Below are 21,988 nucleotides of genomic sequence, written 5' to 3' on the forward strand. Positions count from 1 at the left end.
GTACAATCTTCCTCTGCATTTGACTGGATTCTCCGGATTAAAACAAAGTCAAACAAGTTACATCCTTACGTTCGTATATCTTCTCGTTAAATCAATTCCGACATCTTGAATCTCTCGTAATCAATTCAAGTTTTTTACCTTTCTTCTTATAATTATATTTAATTTTGTGACTTTAGAGAGTTTTTCCTCTGTTTTCTTGCTTTCAGTTTTTTATTGCGTTCTTATTGTTTTCATGGAAAAATTTCATTCCTCGAAATATCCAGAATAGAAAAGTATTTATCTATTTGAGCGTTCTGTTTGCTTTATTTATGCGTTTGAATGAGTCATGCTCTCATTACTATTGAGGAAGAAAGTTTACCCGTAAATTTTTATATATGTATGTATACGCGCGTGTATTTCCGTCTGAATAAAAGCGGAGGAAAGCCGCGCTGCCAAGACAAAAATCACTTTCAAGAAGCATCCGCCTTTTACCGCGGAGCAAATTTCTACGATATTGGAATACGGTCGTAGCGCGTATTAAAGATATTAAAACACCATAGCAATGATCAGGGCCGCATTTACCATAAGGCGCATTAGGCGCAAGCTGGGGCCTCATTCTCTATGGGGCCACATTTTAAAACTCTACTCCTCACAAATAACAATATAAAAAACAGCCTAGTTATAGTTGCAAAATAAAATACTTATTTTTAAATATTAAATTCATAATATAAAAACTAGAGGCCGCTGAAAAATTGGTAAGCGGTAATTGTTTATTAAATTTCGCCTTTTTGCATCATATAATGGAGTGCTTAGAATTAGATGCATATTTCGAGCCGATTCCTTAGACGACACCTCCTATCCTCCCATTACCGCTCGATCTCGACGGCCAAACCGCCGATAGCGCGTCTAATGTTCTGGCTCTCTTCGATTGTTTTACACACATGCCTAGTCGGCGACAAACATCATTAGTGCAGTCAGTCTACGTGAGCGTACCACGAACGAGGCAAAAAACTATTGGGATAATAACTATTTTGTTCCCTATATCTACATATTTCACACAACCGTAGAAGGTGAGAAAAGAAATAGAATTGTGGAATGTTTTTTTAGCTTATCGCTATTCCTTAGTTTTCTAACAACTGATAGTTTAGTTATTTGGTTAGTATTTGTAAAGCAGTATACAAGTGTATATACTTATTAATTATTTGATTAAAGTAGTTGCCACAATTGATAAGAATTTATTTTTCAATGAATTTATTATTCTTATTTTACTGTTACTCGTTTATTTTAACAAAACCAAAATACTACTGTTTCTATTTTTGTATTTTTTTAGTATTATTTAGTATTATTTAGTAGTATTTTTAGTATTATTTTTTATCTATTTTTGTAATTGTTTTATTTTATTTATTTATATGTTCACTAGCTTTACTGTCCCGTTTTAAAAACGAGATATTTTTTATAAGTTTAGAATTTTTACTAATGGTTTATCTAATCATCTAATAATTCTTTGTACACCAAGTTCATCGTGTAACAATTTGAATCATTAGGTAATTTAACCCTAAGATTGGCAGCATTCCTAATCTTTGAAAGTGCGACATATAATTGACCATTAGTAAAATTTTTATATCTTTATTCACTCAACTCAGCGTTTTTAGTAGCTTTTAAAGATGATTATTTTTTAAAAAGTTTTTGAAGATTAAAAAATAAATAAAATAGTGTTTCTTAACTTTTTATATATATATATTGATTTTGAATTTAATAAATATTTAAAATAAAAAATAAAATTAAAATTAAAAGCCAAAGAATCCAATGCTAGATGTCCATGCAAAATATCTCAACAAAAAGAATACATAAAATTTATTTTAAAATAAAAATTATTTTAGGTATTCTTTTTGTATTGTTTTTGATTTGTTTCATTTACTTCTTTCTCTCCTTCTATGTTTTCCACATTATTTTGATGTTTTTCATTTTCACTTTTGTCTTCTTCTGATACTGATACCAATGTTTCGCTTTCAGTCTGAGAAGTTTTAGGTATAATTTCAGTTCTATGAAATTCTTCATTTCCTTCATTCTCAGAAGAACGTAAGAAAGAAAATAAAATTTATTTTAAAATAAAATTTATTTTATGTATTCTTTTTGTTGAGATATTTTACATGGACATCTAGCATTAGATTCTAGCTTTTAATTTTAATTTTATTTTTGATTTTATTATTTGAGTCCTTATATTTAAGTTTTTAATAAATATTTATTTCGCTTTTTATAGTATAATATAATACATATAATGATGCCAAGAAAGTTTGAATCTGGAGCTAGTAAAAGAAAACGACTCAGAGAAAAGGAAAAACAGCTAAATAGTCAATAAGGGGCAATTTTGTCTTTCTTACGTTCTTCTGAGAATGAAGGAAATGAAGAATTTCATAGAACTGAAATTGCACCTAAAACTTCTCAGACTGAAAGCGAAACATTGGTATCAGTATCAGAAGAAGACGAAAGTGAAAATGAAAAACATCAAAATAATGTGGAAAACATAGAAGGAGAGAAAGAAGTAAATGAAACAAATCAAGAAGGTTTTGAAGAAAATTTTCAATTGGAGTCTGTACTTACTAGTAGGCAGGTTATCTATTATCCTACAGATATAGCAGTGTGGCCAATTAGTATTAATGAACAATTTATTGAGCATATTTTAATAAATATGCCTCAGAGTGTTGGTAAAATCGAAAATTTAAAAAAAGAATACACAGAACGCAATAGAATATATGTCAGAAATGTAAATGAATCACATTTTTACTGTAAAAAGGCGAATGGAACAAAGGAGAAACGAGAGTGGCTAATTTTTTCAGAAACCAGCAAAGCAATTTACTGCTTTGTTTGTAAATTGTTTTCTAAGTCAAATAATAGCTTAATGAAGGGTTTTAATGACTGGAGAAATATAACACAAATCTTATGTGATCACGAGCGTTCTACTGAGCATATACGAGCAATATGCACATATCGCAAAAGAAAATCAAGTTCTGTAAATAGTAGAATTGATTCTGAATTAATGAAACAAATACAATCTGAAGAAAATTATTGGAGAGAGGTTTTAAAAAGAATAATAGCTACCATTAAGTTATTGAGTAAATTAGGGCTAGCATTTAGAGGCAATACAAATGATATTTTTTCTGATTCTTGCGGAAATTATTTATCGTGTTTACATTATTTAAGTGAATTTGATGATTTTTTAAAACATCACATTAAAATGTACGCCAACTGTGGTTCTGGCAAATCAAATTATCTTTCTTACCATATTTGTGATGAATTCATAGCGTTAATAGCTAATAAAACAAGAGAAATATTAATATCAGAAATTAAGGAAGCTGCTTATTTTGCAATAATACTCGATTCAACGCCCGACATTGCCCATAATGATCAACTAGCTATTATATTTAGGTACGTTACTGCAAATTCTGACATTAGAGAAACATTTATCGGGTTCATCAGTATTATACAACATGATTCCTTATACTTAGAAGAGGTAGTATTAAAAAAATTAGAAGAATTATCTTTGGACATAAAAATGTGCAGAGGACAAAGCTATGATAACGCTGCCAATATGAAAGGTGTCTATACAGGTTTACAAGCTAGGCTGAAAAAACATAGTCCCTCTGCACATTATATACCATGCTCTAGTCATTCCTTAAATTTAATTGGCAACTATGCTGCTGAATCTTGTCCGGAAGCAGTGCAATATTTTTGTTTTATTCAAAATGTATATAATTACTTTTCATCTTCAACAAGAAGATGGGGTATACTCTTTAAACATTTGGGAAAAAAATCTTTAACAGTTAAAAGACTAAGTGAAACGAGGTGGTCCGCAAGAGCTGACGCTATATTGGCTTTGAAACGTGGATATAAACAAATTAAAGAGGCATTACTTGAACTATCCATTTCTCCTCATGAAAAACCTATTTCTAAATTAGAGAGCTCATCATTGGCTGAAGATTTTGACAATTTAGAAACAGCAATTTTAACAGTTGCGTGGGACAAAATTTTACAACGAATAAATGCTACTAGTAAATCTCTACAAAATCCTGATATGGATTTGTTGTTAGCTAATAATTTGTTACAGTCTTTAGTTGGTTTTATTTTAGATATAAGAAATAGTTTTGCTGCTTTAAATGAAGAAGCGAATTTATTAACAGATGAAACAAAATTTAAAGATGAAAAAAAAAGACTAAAAAAACGAAAAAAAATGTGTGACGAAGTTTCACAATCTAACGATGAGATTATATTACATGGGAAAGAAAATTTCATTGTTAATACTTTTAATGTCATTTGTGATAAGCTAATTCTGGAAATTAATGAAAGAAACAAAAGCTGTTTAGAAATATTAGAGATGTTTAACATTTTTTTGAAGAAAGATATAGATCAAACCAAGTACAAGACTAGTATTGACAAAATTTTACAAACTTATGGGACTGATATTGACACAGAAAAATTTATTGATGAAGTTAAGCAATTTTTAATAATGATAAAAGAAGAAAATTTTTCAATTAAAAATATGTATAAATTTATAAACAATGGATTAAGGTCTACTTTTCCGAACGTAGAAACAATTTTAAAAATATTTTTGACGATGCCTATTTCAAATGCAAGTGCTGAACGCTCATTTTCAGTGTTGAAACGAATAAAAAATTATTTAAGAAGCAACTTGCACCAAAATAAAACAAGTAACCTGTCGTTATTATGCATTGAATCAGATATAATAAACTCGATTAATTATGATGACATTATAGATATATTTGCTAAAACCAAAGCCAAAAAAAAAAACTTAATTTTTTAAAAATTAAATTTGAATTGATTTGTTTTTATACTTTTTTAAAACGCAAATATATATATAATGTTGTGTTATTTTAATTTTATTAAAATAAGTTATTATGAAAATGTCGACTTTTATTTTCAATAAACTTAAAAAAAAATACATATGAATTTGATTAACTGAAATGGACTTGTTCTTTTGAGGCCTCATAATGATATTGCGCCTAGGGCCTCCAAAAGTATAAATGTGGCCCTGGCAACGATATTATCTTCATCTTCCGTTTGGTGCTTTCAAACGTTACGTCAGTTTCGTGGCTTACTTTCACAGGATTTTTATATGCCATATTTTTGAAGTTAAAAAGTAAAGCTTGAAAAATACAGAACAAAAATTACATTTCTCGATTTTATTTTTTTTTTTATTTATAACTCTCATAATTTTTTATTAGTTATTTAAATTATCATGTTCTTGTCTAAACATATTATGCATTACATTTTTATAAAGAAAAATAAAAATTTTGTTTTTTTATATTATTTTAATAAACAAAATCTTTTTAACATGTTGAGCACAATATAGATTTTGATTAACTTTGAAATTAAAAATTATGCGCCTAAAATTAAATTCTTAATTAAAATCAATTTTGCAATCAAAATATATTCAATTATATAGTAAATTATATAGTAAATAAATGCAATGTTTTGTATATACATTCGTTACTTTGTTCAACTTTTATGGACATCGTATAATTGACCAATTTTATTGACATATATACGCATAATTAAACAAACACAGAGTCGACTGTATTTTTACAATATTATCATCTATTTTCAAATAATTTTCAGGCATTCACTTATTACATTTTTTAGTGTATTAAATGCATAAGTTATTTCCTTCAATTGCGCCTAACAAACTAATTTTAAACGCCTTTTTCTTGATCGAAAAAATAGCCTTTGAGAGACTCGTAAATAGAATAACACAAACAGCAAAAACCATTGCATCGCACAATTGAACTTGAGATTCCCGTTATGAACTTGAACAATCTCAAGCTTATGTGCCGTATTATTGCTAGAAGTCGGTCGCGATAACCAGCCAGGAAGAAAGTTTTTAATCGGACGTATACAAGTATACTCAAACACCAACAGGAAACTCACGGAAAGTCGTCGGGAAATGTTGGGTGTTTCGGAAAGAAAGACAGTTCTCTGCCCCTTCTCTTCGTTTTCGCCTGCAGCGGCCAGTCTATCCGAAACGTTTCTCTCTTTATCGAACGCCGGAAGAAGCCAACACCGCGCGGCGAAAGGACGACTTTACTCTGGAAAACGAAAGTCAATCCGCACCGTATAATTATGAGGCCGTAGAAATAGGCGCCTCTGAATGTCCGAGAGCGATGGTGCTCGTTGAGTGCCGTTTGTCTGTTGATTGGATCTTTGAGAAAATTACGAAGCGTCGGTGTACAGAGTATATCAAAAACCTCTGCGCCCTGAGGAAATTGGTGCAAACATTTTCTAATTATAAATGTGCCAGTAATTATAAAAATGGGCTATTGTATATTTTTTTGTTTGGAGATATATTTCGACTTTGGCGTTAGTATGTGTATTAAAAAATATTTTTTTATTATATAACAAAAGAGTAGTCTAAGAGTAGTTTGTAAAAAAATGTGTTTCTTTAAATACTTTAAATCTTAAAAATTATTTACAAAAAATATTGAATTTTAAAAACAAGTTAAAAATCAACATATCTATTTACACTTTATTATTATAATTAAGTCTTATTAATTTTCAATAATATTGTAGTTTTCTTTTTCTTCTTTGATAGTAGAATTTTTAATTTGTGAAGTCGCAAAGGCTTTAAAATATTTATAATACTATTTTATGTAAAATTAAATAAATTATTATATAAAATTTATTTATCTGACCACTATTTGACAATGAGAACATAATGGAAGAATAAGTATTTTCTTTTTTCTAAAACAGAAGCTTACCCAGAGAGCAAATACTTGGGGCCATTGTCAAAATACAACATAAACTGAATTCTATTTAATAACATCATTAAGCGATTCAATTTTCAATAATTTTTTAAATATAGTTGCATATTATTTTAATGTAGATTGATGTAACACAAAGTAAATGATAAATTCAATTTTTCAAGATTTTTGACTTATTGTCAGTCCATTTTCTGGTTAATTACTGGCACAAGTGTCACTAACGTTCACTTTGTCGTATAATCGGTATAATAGCTAATACCGCTCGAATATAACGTGACGCCGTGATATAGATTACGTCGGTTGTAATTATCGTTTGCTCTTTGTTATTATTAGCTGGTTATATGACGCGAGTGGACAAGTGCAAATTACAAGTTGCATCCTCTTTTTCTCTCCAGCCTGGTATACACATAAACTTCGTAATTAAGTGTCTAGCGAATAGACCATAAATGCGACTTGGTTAAAAGTTACATTAATAATTAACACGTTGGAAACGATGCACATTACGTCTAGTCGCAAAAGTTTACAAGCATCGCGTACGATGGAAAAAGCTGGTTAGACTACACGCTCTGTTGAATATGGGGCAATCTTACTAAACGCTATAACCACCCGTGGACGTTGCGTTAGCGACTCGTGGTAATTAAAGAACGGTGTTAAAACTCGACTTTTTTTATGAGATACAAGATACGAAGACTGTGTTTCAAGCAGCGTCGCGCTTTCATTATACTAAGACCTCTGTAATTTCATGCAAATGGAACGTAGTTAATTATCAACCAGTCTGCTCGAATAAACGGTAACATCATTATAAGATTTTACAAGTTTCATGTCATTTCCACGCTTTTCTGATGAAGCATCAAATGTATTCATTTGCACGATTCACTCGTGCCTTTTACAACATTGTTAATATTGTAACGGCGCTGCAGTATGGTGATATGTATGTAAGAGAGAACTCTATATTATTTTCTTTCTTTAGTTGAATGAGTCTCTCTCTTTCTAACATTGTATACTGCACGCGCTGCAGTTGCCATGCGTGCGATAGGTCGTTGCTGCGCTACGAGAAAGCGCTAGCGCGTTGCAATCTGATTGGCTCATGCCGATGTAGCGGTTGGGGACATGTGAACATCGGCATGCTGGGTTCGAGGCCTTTTGGTCTCCGTCCGTGACACGGATAACATTATATTAGAATAAAGTTATGAGTTTTCTGTGAAATACGGTTCTTAGCTCTGTCATCCCTCCGTCCCTCATTGTGAAGTTCAATCTCCTTCGGATCCTGACAACCACCTCGTGCATACTCAATGAGCTATTTTACATGTATGTACACCTGGTCACAGAAATGCCTTAACACATGAACTTGCACGGGTGTCAAGGCATATCGAATCGGCGTGTTCCGACTCTACATATTTTTACATCATGACTGTGGTTATGAACACAGCGGTAAAGCTGTTTTGACTGTTTTAAAGCAACTGGAGCAATTGACAAATAAAGGTTAATATTTATAATATTTATATTTATATCAATATTTATTGATGGTGGAAAACGAGTTAATATATATACTAAATGATAAAGAAAAATGTAATTATTTATTAAAATAATAGGAACATATATAAAGAACAATTAACAAATTTGAAAGTATTAGCATGATAATAAGAAAAAAATAAGTAATATTTTGATTCAATAATATTATCTGTGACTTATTTAAATATTTTTACTTACATGAGAAGTTTCAAAATTTTCATCAAATTCCTTGACTACACCACAATCACATGCTAATACTTTCAAATCTGTTAATTGCTTTATATAAGTTCCTATTATTTTGATAAATAATTACACTTTTCTTTATCATTTAGTATATATATTGCTCGTTTTCCATCAATAATAAATATTGATATAAATATAAATATTATAAATATTAGACCATCAATAAATATTGATATAAATATTAAATATTATAAATATTAACCTTTACTTGTCAATTGCCCCAGTTGCTTTGAAACAGCCCAAACAGAATTGCCGCTATGTTCATAACCAGTCATGATGTAAAAATATGTAGAGTCGGAACACACCGATTCGATATGCTTTGACACCCGTGCAAGTTCATGTGTTAAGGCATTTCTGTGATCAAGTGTATAAATTAAAATAGCATGTATAGATTTACATGTAACAACATGCAAATGCAGTTTTAATGAAGAAATGTCATTTCTGAATACATAAAGGTTGACATATACATATATACAGGGTGTCCAACCAAAAGTGGCTACCCCCTTTTATCTTTTAAATTAAAAGAGATAGATCATAACAAATATATATCAAATTAAATGGTTCAAACTGAACTCTATTGTAAGCATAATAGTTGCTTACAAAAGTTATTCGTGTTAACAAACGGAGAGATATGCATAATTTTTTTATAATAATGTGGACATTTTGATGTAAGATAAATTGTAACACTGTTTGAAAAGAATACAACAATATATGATTTAATATAAATATTTTACATATACGAGTTTTATCGGCTTGAAATATAATATAATCGGCGGGCGACGTCTACCTTTTCACTTTCGGCCCTGCGATATGGCCAACTTTTGACTCGTGCGTTAGAGATTGACGTATGTCAATTGAAGTTGTAGCACTGTTAATTATTTCGACATATACATATATTTATATCAATTTCAAACTGTAGAGAAACTGATAAGAAATCTGAAGAAATTTTAGAAAATTATAAATATATAGAAAATATAAATAAATAAAAATTACAAATAAATAATCAAATATATTTATTTTGAAACATTTACAAATAAATGACTTTTCTGTTTTATTATATTATGATGTTTCTTATTTATTTTTTATTTATGTTTTAATACTATGTACAAATTAATTATATAATTTTATCTTACGTTCTTAATAATCTGCTATTGACATTTCGGTTCAATCATCGTTTGCTACATATGTAAACGTTAACAATTCTTTACAGCATGATATGCACATTGATGCAAAGAATTGAATGTAATTAGGACATTATATATGATATTCATTAATGCAAGAAAAACTTATCTATGGAAAATGACAGTCAACGACTTACATAATAAATTACACGAAACAAATTAGAAATGATGGGATTTTAATTGCAAATGATCGACAATATAATCTGTTTCTAGCTGGCACAATACCGTTAAAAAACAACTCGTGGCGATTTGCATTTATCTTTTGTCTTCCTCTTTTGTCATTTCTTTAGTTATAAAATTTTTAATAACTTTGTGACTCGTAATGTACATCGTATAATAGCAATTGACTTTTTGCAAGTTACATCTTCATTCTTCAACGACACTTTTACTAAAGGAAATTTATGTGGAAAAAATTCAGCACAAATTTATCTGACTAATACAATTCCCGAAACTCGCGATGATTTACGAGTTATATCATACGCTAACATTGAACGCATATCTGCTTTAGGCAAGGATTTATTATCTAACAAAACTAGCAAGCATATGTAACGATAATGGACATCGTAATCCTACGGGATTGCGTAAACGCTCGAAAAAATGTAGCGCTATCCATTGAATTGAAGCAGAGACCATTACCATGATCGCGAATGTGATACCAGCGATATTTTGGTGAAAGCAAAAGCGCAATCTGGCTTTCGGTGATCCGCTGTGAAACGAGCGCAAAAATTATATATATATATATATATATATACACTGCCGGCCAAAAGTTTAGATACACCATTGAAAAACCAGATATTATTGAAACAAAAACTTTTATTAATATAATTTTTGTTAAAAAAAAATTTTGTGTAAAAAAAAAAAAAATAAGTTGAATTTAAAGAATTTCTGAGACAAAACTTTTAAACTGCCTTTTCATCAAAAAAACCACCTTTCTTTTTGATGACTGCTTCCACAAGTCGAGGCATCCTTTTTACTAATTTATTTATTGTATCTCGTTCTATGAAAGACCAAGCATTTTGTAATTGTCGCCATAGCTCCCCAGCAAATGATGGACAAGAGATTCTAATTTTTCTGTCAAGCTCTTCCCATAGAAGTTCTATTGGGTTCAGATCGGGCGATTAAAGTGGCCAGACCATATTAACGATAATGCCATCAGCTTCTTTATTCTCTAAATACTTTCGGCAGAGGCGGGAACTGTGCTTAAGATCATTGTCTTGTTGTAAAATGAAGCCACGGCCAATTAGTCTGACACCGGAAGGTATTGCATTTCGAATGAGAATATTTTTATAGTTCTCTTTCCTCATAATACCATCGATTTTTATAAAATCTCCAATGCCATAGCCACAAAAGCAACCCCATACCATTATAGAACCACCCCCATGTTTTACCGTGGGCACAATGCACTGCGGCGTCATTTTTTCAGAGGTGTTTTTTCTTACAAAAATTCGTCTACGAGATCCAAAGATTTCAAACTTGGATTCGTCAGTCCAAAGTACCTGTTTCCACTGCTCTATCGTCCAGTTTCGATGTTGGAGAGTCCATTCAAGTCGTTTCTTCTTATTTATTGGACGGAGCAAAGATTTTTTCACTGCAACACATCTTTTTAGATCGGCAATTCTTAAACGTCTCTTCACAGTTGTAAGCGATACTGGATTTTTTCAAGTTTTATTGATGTCTGCGCGGATTTCCGGTGCTGTTAAGCGTCTATTTCTCTTGCTAATAACTACTATATGTTGATCTTCCTGTCGGGTGGTTACTTTTGGACGTCCTGTGCGAGAATGGCTACGAAAGGTGCCGGTGTCTTTGAATCTGGCAATAGTTGATTAAATACCTTTTAATGAGACTTTCATTTTTTTGGCGATCATTCGATAAGACATGCCTTCATTATATAAGGCAATAATAGCACCTCGTTTTTCCATAGGTATTTCTTTGTTTTTTCCCATTTTTTTAGATCAGTGCATAAATACTTTAAAAAACTTTGAACTCTTAATTGCTAGTGATGTAGACACATTTCAACCGTACAGAATACTGACAAAACCAATTTTAAATGCTCATTGTGACTTACGTAAAACGTAAATAAAACATTAAAACATTAAAACATTAACTGACCTTGAAGTAAGCATATATATCTCTTATCGAGCACCGAACTTGCCTACCACTAGTTATACTTTAGCGATATTTTCGATAATTCTTTTCATAAAAATCAGACAAATTGATTTTTTTCATATAAATTAAGATTTAACTAACTAATAAAAAAACAAAAAAGTTTATTAGAAAGCGGTGGAATCTTGCTAAATAAAAATGAACAGTGTACAGGCAAGTGTATCCAAACTTTTGGCCGGCAGTGTATATATGTATATTAGTTCCATCATTGATATGTGCGTTATGTAAATTATGAAAGTTTAGGGAAAAAACTGACTGACGCACATTAATCTTAATATTAATTCATTTTTTGATAAAAATGAAAGGCAAAAGTTCGAAGGAACTTTCTGATCAACTCAATATTTAATCTTAATTTTTTGTTCAAGTATGACTTCTCATTATAAATATTCTTATAAAAAATTTATGTACACAATGTTCCAGTTTCTCTTCCAATTAAATCCTACCTTGTCATATATTTTATAAAGAAACGTTTCAAATTAGAGTAAAAATGAATAAATGCACTGGAAAAAAAGTTTTGTTGTATTATAAGAAATTCTGGTTGATTCTACTAGTACGTTTGTTCAAAAATGGACGAAACAAATTTGTTGTTGGAATTACCAGAAGATTCTGTTAAATTTCATCCTGTTTAAATCTATCAGAATTTCTTGTAAACCTTACTACATCGTGTTGTTAGATTTACAAAACTCTACCAGAATTTCTTGTAAATCTTACCACATTGTGTTGTTAGATTTACAAAACTCTACCAGAATTTCTTGTTAACTTTACTATATCGTTTTGTTAGGTTAACACAACTTTGTAGTTAAAAAACAAGTTCGGATAAGTGTGGTTTTTGTAAAATACTAACAATATATTTTGGTTTAAAGTATACTCAGTGATGTGATGTTTCCTACCAGGCTCCCGGCTCCCGAGCCCGGTAGGAAACATTACATCACTGGTATACATATATTTCATTAAAAAAAAAAAAAAAACACCACGTGATCATAAAACTTTTCGGATGTAAGGCTGATGGCAGAGACCGAGACGTAAAAACTTATGTATGTCGTAGTCGTTTCCACATGTATCCAATAACCTTTCACGACTTACGTTTTTCTCTGCCTTACCATACGTCCACGACAGACGTCTACGACAGACATAAGTGCTTACTTCTCGTTCTCTGCCATCGGCCTAACTAATATTCCGTAATGGATTCCACGACGCGACGTAAAACTTTAGCGAGCTCAGTTGAGACTGTTCCGACTGCTTAACGCCATTGCTTCGCGAAAGATCTAATGCGCGCGATACACGCCGCGAGTAGCGAGGGCGCAGTAGCAGTGTAACAAATGAATGCGGCGAACAGTTGATCAACCGTTTAGTGAGTGATGACAAAACTGTTGCAGAGCGCTGCGATTTATGTAAATATAACAAGAAGTTTTGTAGATCCAACAAGAAAACACTTATTCAAATCCTTATAGTAAAGTTAACCAAACGGTGTTGATATAAGGTGTAAAATTTTGTGACGATAACCAGAAATTCTGTTTCGTTCGACTAAAATACGGTCAACCAGAAGAATTTTGTTAATATAATAAAACCATTTTTCTCAGTGTAATAATAAAAACTCAAATTAAATTAATCGATATAAGAAATAGCAGCACGCAATTTTATTAAATACAATATCAATTATAACATTTAAAATATAATATTTATTTTTATTTAAATTTATTGAACTACATAAATCTGTTTGTAAAAGATTAGACTATTAATGATGACTTTTAAAAAATATTTTTTGCTCTTGTTTACCTAATAATATAATATTAAAATCTTTTTTGCAAGCATAACCGTATGCGCTTGAATTAATAATAGCATTCATCAACTACTTGAACAACAGCCAAATTCTTTTGTTTAATAAACGATTAAAATACGCGTTCGCAATTAATGTACTATGTTATTCATACAAACTCCTGATGACTTAAGCTTTGGATGTGTTTCGAAAATTGCTGACAGTACTGACAATATTGTTGCTAAAATTATTTTAACTGTTCCAAAATTGTGAAATTCTGAAAATCGGAACGTACTTACCAGTACTTGCAGTATATACCAATGTAAGCAAGGGCGTTGATATCGAGGTTCCCATTATGTAATTACATTAGCATAATAACATTATTATGCTCCCGGGAAGGACATGCATATAACTCTTAGAATAACAAAAAGAACAGAGCGAGCTTTCAAGGATAGACGTGAAATTGAAGTTGTAATGAGTAGTTGCGAAATTTTGAGAGAAAGTTGAACTTTGTGAGAATTTGGAGAGACACGGTGATAGAATTTGGCGAACTCATTTATTACGACGATTTTTATCCTCACGTTAATTTAAATTGAAATATTGAAGTGCTACGAAATATTGAAGTACTACGACTTATATTGTTTTTCTTTTTCTTATACATTAAATAAACTGTTTTTTCTCAAAACAATTAAAGACTCTTATACCAATATTAAAAGACGACAATATAATCTATTTTTTAGAATGTGACAAATTATGACAAATTTAGATCCAATATTAATTAGTACACAAAGTGCCATAAATATTATTAAAGACTTTTATCAAAATTTTTCAAATTACGATAATAAAGAATTTTTAAAACCTATAAAACTGATATCTAAACGAGAACTATTGAAGTCAAAATCATGAATAAAAAATTATAAATATTTAATAATTTATTTAGGACAAATTTTTTAAACAATTACAAGTATTTCTTACCTGATAATGTTTTTTCATAATCCTCTGGCTGCAGATATATTTTACATATTTTATTTTCTCTCGTCAATTATTTCATATTTTATTAACTGAGATATCATTGTATTATAATTTATCACTGAAATGCTCATTGGTTTAACGATGAGACGCCATATGCATTACTTATACTACCTTGAGATCTCGTGTAGATTCAGTCGAAGGACAGTAATTCGCTAGGACCACGGACTAAGGAATAGAGGGACGGTGCACAAGCTGTACCGGGGGAGCACGTTTGCGGCGGGGGGGGGGGGGGGCCGCCATATTCGTTTAGTAATCACCACACATAGAACTCACTATTTGCGTATATGTGAGAAATGAAAGTCAAATCCTGCGCACAATAAACAAAATAGGAAATAGAAATAGAAATAATTATTAAATATTAGAAATAAGAAATTGGAATTATTTATTTTAAAAATAAAAAAAATAGAAAAAATTAATGCATAAATTAAGAAATAAGAATTGGAACTAATTAATATATTTTATTCTCTTGTTAGATGTAAAATAATTTCTCTTTTTAATATTAAATGTTTATTGCTATTTCTAATATTTTGTCTACTGTATGCAGAGCCTCAGAGTAATAAAAGTTAAAGTATTTTATAAAATTTATAATACAACAATAATAAAATCGCCTAATCTCTTTATGCTTGTCACTCGTTATGTCTAGTGGCACCACTACACGAGTGTAACCATGTCACAAACACAGAATCTCTGTGTGAGAATCGCTACATCAATATGGCGGAAAGCAGTCCCCCCCGCACGCTTGAGTTACCATCCCCTCTCGCCTAAACTAGGACTTTAGACTCAGTCCCTCTATTCCTTAGTCCGTGGCTAGGACCGACTTTCATGAAAAAATAGTAACTTTTATTAACTTACAGCATACTGAAAATAATTTTGAAACGCAAAAGCAGTACTGTCAATACTATATCAGCACATTTCGGAACACATCCTTTGTTCGCGTCGCATGCTTCCATAGACGTAATAAATATAGACTGTGTTCCGAAATTCACTACCAGTACTGAAAATCTACAGTTTACGTTACGTATATTGTAGATTTTCAGTACTGGCAGTTACTTTTGGAACGCAGCCATAGACTGCTCATGGCGTTCACAGAGTATCAAAAATTTAAAAAGAGAAAGAAAGTTTTGAATAAGTATTGAGTTAAAAAAAATAGAGTTTATAGGTACTGAATTAAAAAGAGATAGTAAGTCTATTAAAACATTGCGTATTGGACCCGCTGGGAGATTTTCTTGTCGGTTTCCGTAATTATAAATGAAATTGATGACGACTTTTTGACCGAAAACCTTTTGCCTTTGGCACACAGGAAAAAAAGTTTTGTTGTATTATAAGAAATTCTGGTCGATTCTACTAGTACGTTTGTTCAAAAATGGACGCAACAAATTTGTTGTTGGAATTACCAGAAGATTCTGTTAAATTCCATCCTGTTTAAATCTATTAGAATTTCTTGTAAACCTTACTACATCGTGTTGTTAGATTTACAAAACGCTACCAGAATTTCTTGTAAACCTCATCACATCGTGTTGTTAGATTTACAAAACTCTACCAGAATTTCTTGTTAACTTTACTATATTGTTTTGTTAGGTTAACACAACTTTGTAGTTAAAAAACAAGTTCGGATAGGTGTGGTTTTTGTAAAATACTAACAATATATTTTGGTTTAAAGTATACTCAGTGATGTGATGTTTCCTACCGGGCTCCCGGCTCCCAAGCCCAGTAGGAAAAATCACATTACTGGTATACATATATTTCATTTAAAAAAACAAACACCACGTGATCATAAAACTTTTCAGATGTAAGGCTGATGGCAGAGACCGAGACGTAAGAACTTATGTATGTCGTCGTAGTCGTTTCCACACGTATTTACACAATAACCTTTCACGACTTACGTTTTTCTCTGCCTTATCATACGTCCACGACAGACGTCTACGACAGACATAAGTGCTTACTTCGCGTTCTCTGCCATCGGTCTAACTAATATTCCGTAATGGATTCCACGATGCGACGTAAAACTTTAGCGAGCTCAGTTGAGACTGTTCCGACTACTCAGCGCCATTGCTTCGCGAAAGATCTAATGCGCGCGATTCACGCCGCGAGTAGCGAGGGCGCAGTAGCAGTGTAACAAATGAATGCGGTGAACAGTTGATCAACCGTTTAGTGAGTGATGACGAAACTGTTGCAGAGCGCTGCGATTTATGTAAATATAACAAGAAGTTTTGTAGATCGAACAAGAAAACACTTATTCAGATCCTTATAGTAAAGTTAACCAAACGGTGTTGATATAAGGTGTAAAATTTTGTGACGATAACCAGAAATTCTGTTTCGTTTGATTAAAATACGGTCAATCAGAAGCATTTTGTTAATATAATAAAACCATTTTTCTCAGTGCAGTACTCATTCTCAATAATAAATCATTACACATGCGCACATAACAAAATTGTCATTTATCCTAAGTGTTCCACCTTCAAAGCTGAGGCAAATAGAGCATGCTCCTAATTGCTCCTTAGAGTATGCTCTAACGCAAACGCCTGGTCAACATATTGGTTCCGCTGACACAAACGTATTGGAGCGCGTTGAAACGAGTAGAAGCATGTTGGAGCATACGACGCGAAAAAAGCTTTAGTGCCGCAAATCTAAAGATTTACTGTCGATTCTCAATTATCAAAGTCAAGAGGTTAGTATTTTGCATTATTTGTAATGTATTAATGGACTTTGTATTGTAATCAATTTTTGACTGTCGTTAGATACTTGCAAAAATAAAATTTGCAAACTTTACAATTGTTCAAGTAACAGAAATAAACTGAAAAAGTGCACTGCATTGCCGCACGTAGCGAAAGTATCAAGAGAGTAAGGTATCGCTTCTCGTTTGCTCCCATCTGATTCCACCTATTGAGCTCTATAACATACTGGAGATAGCCTTTTCCCATAAGAGGCAATGTGTAATTTTTGGGCCAAGGAGAGCAATAGTAGCCGAGGGGTGTCTATACTCCTTCCACATTCACACCGTGTATTGGTGGGGATGAGATAGATAACCCCCGGCAAACTCTCTCTTTCCACAGTGGGGTCCCCACTCTTTCAAGGCTCACTCCAGTATGTTATAGAGCTCAATGATTCTATCGCACGTGTCATAAAACGTAATACGTTCTTCAAATGGTCGCAGCTCCGCGAAAGGGGCTGTACGCCTACTGTCTACGAAACACCGCACGAAATTCGCCAAATAAAGCATGAAGAGAAAACGCGTGTTGCAGTTAAAGTACCTTCACATGGTGACGCTTGACGCTCGTTTTGAGCGACAAAATGGGTCACGGAACAAAATGACCAGAATTGACGCTGTAATGTCCAGACGCTTTTGTGAATGGAATGCATTGTCAAATTTTGTTAAATTTTATACATGTATTTGTTCGTTTAAAATGGACTACCTAAGCGAGAATGGTGATATTTTTTACGTTAATGACAAAAAATAGCTAAAACTTAACATAAGAAAACCTTAGAATGTTTATTATAAGATCATAATGTTAAATTTTCAAAACTTGCAAGTTTAATTGTTGTTAAGATTTTTATAAAACTTAATTTTAGTCCGTTTTACCCCAGATAGAGTAAAACATCCCGTGAAAAAAACAAGAAATTGTTGAAAAAAACAAAAAACTATTTAAAAAGGAAAGATATGTTTTAATTTTGCTTTATGAAGATAAAAAGCAGATTGGTATAATAGGATAGGATCGTGTTTTTTTTACTTTTGATAATTATATATCATCAATCCAGTAAGCACAAAGTAACAGTAACATAACATTAATGTTTCCCACTTAACAACATAAATAATTGTAATTACGTACAGGGCATGTCATATTGCAGTTACATTGTTGAGTGGAAAATTATAACATTGATGTTATGTTACTGTTAGCTTGTGTTTACTGGGCAATTTTTAAAAACTTAAAATTTCTTAGAGACATCTAAAAGCTTTGTTTCTAAATTGTTTTGTTAATAAATATTTTTTTATTGTACACTGTGTGATTACATATAATAAACTTAGCTAACACAACGTATTCAATGGTTTCATACGTTTAGGAAACATGATACAAAAAGTTTTTATTATTATATAATTGATAAATTAATAAATAAATATTTAATATTTCACTCGTGTTTTTAAAATTGATTTTAAATGAAGAGAGGAAAACTATTGCAAAGACGCGAGTTAATAACGCTTGAAGTTGCATGAATCCAACTTTTTCCTCTGATGCTAAGCGACAAATTTTAGTCACGTGACCAGTGTCAACGCTGCTGTCTAGCGTTCCATGTGTTTGTACCTTTAAACTATTTGATGTAATTCATTGATTTATGTTTAATATTTTACGCTTTATAATTTATGCCAACTGTATGATATAATAGTGACAAATAGCGATAATTAGACTCTTTATTAATTGCTAATCATTGCTTAATTAGTGTATATTTAGTATTTATAAATGAATGTACTTTTAATATTGACAACGGCTCATATAAAGAGACAAAAAAAGCATCTCTAAAAGTATTAATTTAATGATATTATGTTCTGTGAACTCTGCAACTCGTTGTCTGCAATATTTTTTTCTTCTACACACTTTTTTAAAAGCACGAATTGCTACGGTTTGTTAAGAGAAATTAAATTTCAAAAAATAGACAATAAACACTTGATGAAATTTATCCCAAAAATACCAATACGAGAAGCGTAATCCTCTTACGTAGAAGCGATGTCTACATCGTTACAAGAGTTATACAGCGATTTGATAGGGCATTTTATTCGCCTGCGGCGATCTGAATTGCGAAACGCAACGGAATTTCAACATCCGGCGTTGCTCGCCAGGAGGAATAGCGCCTGCAGCCACGAATTCTCAGATGCTGCCGCGTTCGTCCGTCAGCGTTATCACGTCAGAATATCCGTATCCACACAGGACATCAATGTTGAAACTTGGGTTACAAAGCTGAACGGATAATGGCGTGGCTAACGTGTCTTTCGGACCGTGCACTGGTATAGAATTTACTGAGAGATTAAAAAATTTTAAAAATGCATATTTAAAAATTTTTAGCTTAGATTAGTTTGTCAACGTAATTATTTGTTCTTTATCCTTGGCTCAGCAATCAAATTTCATTCTTTTTTCTTTTATAATTCATGTAGAAGAAGTGTTCTTGTTTATTTATTTCTCGGTACTAAACAAATTTAAATTTGTTTATTTATTAAATCATGTTCTTTTTCAGTCAGAGAATTAAAATTGAAATTAAAGACCGAAGTTTTTTTTAAGATATTCTATTAATAATTGTAGCATTTATTTATTTTGCAACGCGCATACCCACACATCTGTACATACGTATTTGCATGTAGGTGTTCATTAAATGAACTATGGACATAACAAGGGTAATATACAATTTTTAATTCTGGTTTGCTTAAATCTCAGTATTTTTAATAAATATAATAAAATATTTCAAAGGATTAGTTTTATACAATACATGAGGTAATTTGTACTCACATTTCTGATTTAATTAATTACAAACTATGAGGCAATATCAATATATTGAAGCAAAATGGTACTAAAAGTAAACGTATCTGAAGTGAATAATTCTTAGTGTTTAGTTTGATAAAGTATTATATGTTAATTTTGCAACATTATGGCATACATTTAGTAGGTAATTATGTGTTTTATCTCTGCATTTAATTTCCTGAAAACTTATAATTTACTATAAATTCGTACACTTTAGGTATCTCGATCTGAGATCGGTGTACAATCTAACTGTCTCATGTAGACTAATTTACTAATTTCTTTAAGAAAAATTAAAATTTAGTACTAACATCCTGCTCTTATCCATTTCATTATATTTCTCGTTTGTTAACATATGGAGCCTTTCCATTATATTTCCATTTACTATAAATTTCTTTTTTGGTCAAAATTGTTAAATCTACCTATATTCAAGTTCGCTTTAGACAATCTATATACATATAATTTTTAGCAAAATCAGAAATAAAAATCTTTTTATAATTTTGCGCTACAAAAAATATTAAAATTATTAAAATACACGTGTATACAAAATCATAGTACTTAACATAGTATATCTCTGAGGTACTTAAATTGATTTCTACTTTGCGATTTACGCGAGACGGAAGGTTCAGATGAGCCGAGATTATCGGATCTCAATAACGGCTGGGCCGATTGAGTTGGTAATAGGCTCAATCAAAAGCGCATACCCAAATTACATAAGAAAAATATGCTTGTTTTTGCTCTGTGTGCTTTATAAATCAAGATATATGCATCCAAAGTCGAGAAATCTAAAAAATTATCATTTTTCTTGGATGTCGCGTAAAATGTACGCTAAAATGTAACGCATGTCTTATTGGTCAGCGTCGTCAGCACGCAACCAATCAGAACGCACTCAACTCAGATTTCTAATATGGCGGCGCTCAGACCTGTCAGCTCGCAGCTTTGATGATATTAATTAACGTTGATATAATTAATATCGGTCGTAAAATGTATATATAACGTGTTGTGGAGACGAATAAAGATAGTGTATATCAAAATAATAATATTATTTATAAAAAAAATTTTTTTCGATCTTAAAGTGCAGAAGTGTAGCAAGACATGTTGACAACACTCTCAGTATTCTGTGGTTAGTGGACAGACAGAACAGAATGAAATTGACTGGAAATGATAAATATTGTTAGAACTAATTTAGTATACATAGGCTGCGTTCCGAAATTCACTGCCAGTACTGAAAATCTACAATATACGTAACGTAAACTGCAGATTTTCAGTACTGGCAGTGAATTTCGGAACGCAGCCATAGAACAGAAATATTAAAATTTGATATTTAATTTTATTTATTTTGGACAAATCATACACTGAAGTCTCGAATCATGTGCTTTTTTGACAGAAAGTATGATAAAATTAAAATTTATACAATCATACTAATTATCACTATGCCTTATGTGGCAATTGTTTAGAGACTTTAGTGTATGATTTGTCCAAAATAAATAAAATTAAATAACTCAAAGTTTAATATTTCTGTTCTATGTATACTAAGTTAGTTCCAACAATATTTATAATTTCCAGTCAATTTTATTACAATCAAAACAAAACAGTGTTTTACCTTTCAAGAAAATTGTATATATTAAATAAAAAAAAACTGTTGTATATATATTATTAAAAAAAAAGAAATGATATCTATCAACAAATTACCTTTTTTAAAAAAAGGTAAAAAAAGGCGCCAAGTACACGTTCTTGTCACAACTAAAACAAAACAGTATTGTTTTACTTTTCAAAAAAATTGTCGGATATATTAAACCTTTCAAAAAAACCTGTCATATATATTAAAATTTTCAAAAAAAGCTATTC

The 21,988-nt window shown here is 31.2% G+C and overlaps 1 protein-coding gene across 1 annotated transcript in view; it reads left to right on the forward strand.

The window, feature by feature from the left end:
* Window positions 1-21,988, forward strand: part of LOC105668643 (uncharacterized) — a 472,083-nt gene that overhangs the window by 384,728 nt on the left and 65,367 nt on the right.

Source organism: Linepithema humile, chromosome 4, assembly GCF_040581485.1.
Source record: "Linepithema humile isolate Giens D197 chromosome 4, Lhum_UNIL_v1.0, whole genome shotgun sequence".
NCBI classification, from domain to species: Eukaryota; Metazoa; Arthropoda; class Insecta; order Hymenoptera; family Formicidae; genus Linepithema; species Linepithema humile.